Source organism: Leguminivora glycinivorella, chromosome 16 (assembly GCF_023078275.1).
Source record: "Leguminivora glycinivorella isolate SPB_JAAS2020 chromosome 16, LegGlyc_1.1, whole genome shotgun sequence".
Classification (NCBI taxonomy): domain Eukaryota; kingdom Metazoa; phylum Arthropoda; class Insecta; order Lepidoptera; family Tortricidae; genus Leguminivora; species Leguminivora glycinivorella.
In genome coordinates, this window is record NC_062986.1 from 3,428,092 (window position 1) to 3,433,521 (window position 5,430).

At 34.1% G+C, this 5,430-nt stretch overlaps 1 long non-coding RNA gene across 1 annotated transcript; it reads left to right on the forward strand.

Annotated features, from left to right (window-relative positions):
• Positions 1–539: 539 nt before the first annotated feature.
• Positions 540–4,083, forward strand: LOC125234399. Its single transcript, XR_007177998.1, has 6 exons — positions 540–601; positions 884–986; positions 1,328–1,448; positions 1,700–1,770; positions 2,241–2,315; positions 3,924–4,083. It is a non-coding gene; the product is annotated as an uncharacterized LOC125234399 (long non-coding RNA).
• The last annotated feature ends 1,347 nt before the right edge of the window (positions 4,084–5,430 follow it).

The window sequence follows — 5,430 nt, forward strand, 5'->3', positions numbered from 1 at the left end:
GATATATGTTATCTGTGGTTAAATTATTTTCTCTAATCTATGTCATGCTTACCGCTAATCCGCTTGTTCGCGAAAAAATGGCAGATCCGTTTTTGTTTTCTTTAGCTCATTATTAATTACGTGATCTACAACTAGAATTATTTAAATATTCGCTTTATTTTAATCTGCTTAAACAATACGACAGGCAATTCTGCGCCGACGCCGGTCATGAACCGTCCATATTCGCCATTTTGTCATTTAGCAAACTAAGAAAATGCAAACAAAACATTATTTGCCCTAAACACGCGTTACTTCTAAATAATTTTGTCGACAAAGTGAGCCTGTTTTATCAAATTGAACTCGGAACTGCAATTGCAATGTAATTTTCCGTTAGCGAAAGTGAGGTTACGAAATTGACATGACATTATTGTTGGAAAAAAAAAAAACGTGAATGCAATGGACATGTGTTTTGTTGTGTTTCTCATCAAGATAATAGAAGAATTTAGTGCTCATACTCATGATCTAATGAGCAAACAGCCCATGCAAAGGATGTCTTATCGGGCTATGCCTCAATTGATAAAGTGAACTAATTGCCTACTTCAAAAGCAGTTTTGCATGAAAGGTAAGCTTTTGTTTTATTATTTGATGTGTTTTCAAACAAGTCGTCGTTTTCGAAACCCAGCAGAACATACTTGCGAACTACAACGACTAGACCGAATATATATGGTGAAATGTTGCTTATTTCATTGTTCTGTCGTCAGATAAGTTATTGATAGTAAATTTCCCACGTTAATTTCTGACTTTCACATTCCCTAAGAGGATCTAAATGTACGTGAAATAGGCCTAACTGTCAAAATAGATTTGTTACTTTCAATGAGGTTTATATGGTTGTTTGATTTTTCAGTCAACATCTAATTGGAATTTACAATGCCCGATATTTCTACACATCTGCCACAAATTTTATGGAAAACAATATTTATAGAAACTGAACATACCTTGGTTAAACGGTAAGCATTAAAAATATGTTCGACTAATTTATTTGATCTAGGCTACCTAACTGTTCTTGGAAATTGTAACGTTGTTTCCGTACCAACATATAAACTTCTCAATTATTTTTCTGAAGCGCTGGCTTATGGGCTATGGAAAATAATATTTGTAGGACCTCAAATGAATGTCATGGCATTTAAAAATAGGCATTGAATCTTGTCCAAACTTTAATTTTGTATTTTTCAAAGATAAAACTTGACGTCTGATACTTAAATAAAATTATGTAGACTAAAAATCCAGACTTAGCATAGATTTTATTTCTGCTACATTGAGTTTAAACAATGTATGTATTAATTTTCAGTATATAAAATGGGTAACCATCCTCGAAGAACATCAACCAGCTGTCGGCAATGTGCAGGTGGACTGAGGAATTTTCCGGTGTGTCCTTTATGGACTGTACTCCGTCTTAGCACTATCCTCAAGTAAGTACAAAAAATCATTGCCACTAAACAGCTACTTTTTAAACTTAATTAACTCTACTTAGTGAGTAAAACGACTCGGCAGGAAATCTTACATGACTTAGAAAAATGGGTATGGTAGGTCCTTTTTTTTTTTCTAACTGTGAGTGCAGTAGATAAATATAAACAATCTTAATGATACATATTTATAAATAAGATTCCTTAAACATACATACATCCTATTTTAACTAATCTTTCAATATGTACAATTTCAGGTTTTACCCGAGAGGCCATGCTTCAGGTTGGACCGTCTTCCATATATCTACTGACTTCATATAAATGAAAGGTACTTATGTTTTATTATAATAACACGTTCTAATTATTAAATTTAAAAGTGAACAGCTCATGGCATCAATATTTTATCTAGAAAATTGAAATGAAGCGTAGAGCAAAACGGCGAGGCATGAGCGACCGGATAAAAATCAAACTTAACTGACTCATCATCATTTTATTGGCTAAGCAAACTTATTACTAACTCATTTATGTCCTAACTCGTGTAGATATGCACTGCAAGGCAGGGGTTCTCAAACTTTTTTTATTTTTAATTTCCTTTTTGTAAATTTTGCTGTATGCATTGTTTTTTCTGACACAATATTTCTCACGGGCGTGTCTTAGTTCCAAAATTAAGCGACGCGCCCCCGTGAGTAGATAAGTAAAATAATATTGTTCCTATTTGGCAGAATCCCACTCTAAAACTAAACCCTTTTCTTACTCTATCTAATATTATATTTCTAATGTCTGACTATTTCCTTTCAGTGTACTGAGGACTCACTAATCTGCACTACCAGTAACAAAGTAATCCGACAATCAGACTGGACCCGGTCATGTTAGGTAAGTTTACATACTTAATGCGTACCACATACCACATACTTTTTCTGAACCTCAGTAAAATATGGTTTTATAATGATAATAGTGCTTATTATCTATGCCTACTTAACAGGAATATTACAAATTTCAATCAATTTTCATGAAATTCATTAAGCAATTGTGACAATGATCAAGCAGTGGTGGAGTTAGGGTATGGTAAGGTACGACCTCCCAGATGCCGGTAATTTCGTAGGAAATCTGGTGACGATTGTGTAGCTATTTAACTTAACTAATAAAATATGTATGTTGGCATATGCCTGATCCGTGAAATATTGCGACAGTGTAAGGTTCCGTATAAAAGCTGTGTACACAATCTAAGTGAGATAACATGTCATGTGTACCAGTTGAAAATATTGTTCATACATACATACTTGTTTGTACTATAGCAAAAATATATACTTATAGAAAGTTGAAATTCGCACTGTGCATTTAATTTATTGAAATAATTGGCAGACATAGGCTACGGTGACCTCTCACCATCAAGAGGGACGTATGCTTGTTTACTACGGATGTAATATGAAAATATATGATGACTTATAAGCTAATGAACTAAATTAGTCCTAACATGATTAATACGTATAACCTAACAGACAGACATTTGTTCTCATAGTGAAAATATTCAGTATAAAGACTTTGTCAATTTATTGTATGATGTATGAAATCCTGTGAGCCAATTTGTAGATTATAGAGTTACAACTGAAATGCAACCAAACTATCCATCGAAGGATGTACTTGTCATAATACCACATGCGTGTAGCTATTCAGCATTCATAGAAAAATGGCGGGACGCCCCATATAATATTGTACTTCAGCGCGACAATGAATAATCGCGCCCCCATAGCCATTAGACTAGAGCCTATCTTCTTGTATTACTAGGTCTTAAATCTAGGGCTTAGGTATCCTAGATTATTTTAGGAAAATCATCTTACATCTAGACTATGATAGCGATGTCCTAACTAGTAGTTATCCTGCCTATGAATGAAATTCTGTATAACAAGCCTGCTAGGAATATGTATATCATCAGAGTGTCCATAGACTATATAAAACAGCATCGAAGCTCTCAGATCTCCGGTGTGAAGTGCAAACGTGATGTAAAGCTTTCAAAATAGCCCTGAAGATGGCAGAGCCTGTTAAGAAAATATACTGGGCCTATAGAGAACTATTTGTTTTAACATGAAATTCTATTACTATTGTACATTGTGTACACACTTATGTTTCCAATTCCGATTACTAGGTGGGAAACTCTTCTAAACTACTACAGCTCCGCGCCTTCTTTTATTTTAGGTACATGAATATTTTTCTATAAGTACCTAGTATTTTACGTACTAGCCCCGCCTATACAACAGCCATAAAAAACATACATTAAGGCACAGAATAAATAATAGTACTACACATAGGCGCAAGGAAACGTTAAGTTGCGCCAAAGCCAACAATTGCTACGTAGCAATGCAACCAAATGGCCTAATCGGGACGATGTTTAGTTCAACCACTACGATTATGAGCTAATTTCCTAGAAATAGATTTTGTCTAAGTTTACTACGCTACTTTAATTTTATTATTTTATTTTTACAGATACCAGAGGAAGACGAAAATATAATTGATTCTGTACTGATGCATGACTTCGCTCGGAACGCGGCAAGAATTAACAATGGAAGAAAATACTACAGACGTGTTTATTAACAATAAAGTTATTTTTGTTTTTATGAAATAGCGATTGAATAAAAATATTAGGTATATGAGTTTTATTTAGAGATGAAATAAGTCAGAAATACAGCACACCCACTCATCTTCACAACAACAAATGTAGCCTGGTAAGGCTAATTCCTATTATTTATTTATAAACCTTGGTATCCAAGATGTGTTCTACAGAGCACATCTTAGATCCCTTGGGCACGGAACCAAATGTAACTAAACTCCCGCTCACCTTTACTTATTTACTTACTTACTTGGCTAACCAACAGTATAGCTAACCCCCCTTTAAATATACCCCGTAAATTTGGCCTTGTGATCGTCTAGCGTGAATAAGTAGAACCCTTCGACGTGAACCGCGATAACCTAGATCCTTTAATGAGTATCAGCTGTATTTTTGACTAATAATTAAATTTTTATTTATTTATATTTTAAAGAAGAATAAAGGTTATTGTAGCATAATAATATAGTGTTATAGAAGAGTATTTTATCAGATTTAGGCCTAGAAAGTTATATGTGAGAAAATTAATGACGTGATGAAGAAATTTTAGAATAAAAGTTAGTGAGTGAAACATACATGAAATAAATATTAAAAAATATTTTGGTAATCATCCGCTACGCCTTATTAGTGGTCCCGGCTTGGGCAAGGGCTTGCGATACGGTATGGGACCCCTGACCTGATCAAACCACTTTATCAGGATCCTAAGCAAGTAAGCCTGAAGGGCTATCTATCTACGAACTAACCCTTTTTTTATTTTGTTTTGTTTCTTTTCCCTAGCTAATCCCCCTTTTCCCCAATATTGCTAATAGACCATAACTTCTCGATCTTTCTAATGTTTTATCGAAACACCGAGCAGTCGCTAACTTTTATAAGAACTAAGTAAGTCAAACTTTTCTAAGCTTTTGACTTTCCATCAGTGGACGGCGCTCGCATGCCACTGGGCCCTATAACAAACCTATGCTTTTTATTCCAAAGAATAGTTTGTTTCCCTAACCATCTTGATAGAATTTACCTTTAAAACCAGTTAGCAACACTAAGTGTCCCGCAGCCACACCGAAAAATCAGAAATTGCTACCACAATTATTAATTTCACTCAAATAAATTAAGTAATAAGAGTTTTTATAAATTACCAGTTTTACCACATATTTTAAGATAGTAAACACCACATTTAAAGTCCATTTAAACCATATAAATAGTAAGAGTTTTGAATGATTCACGGTTATTTTCATTAGACTTATATTGACCGGGATATAGACCATATAAATAGTAGTAGTTAAATTATACCTCCACAATACACGTTGACCAATTATATTCCAAAACCAATCATAAAAGAACTCTACTTTCATAGAAATAGTGTGTGACTCTACCCTAATCCTATCGTTTTCCCTA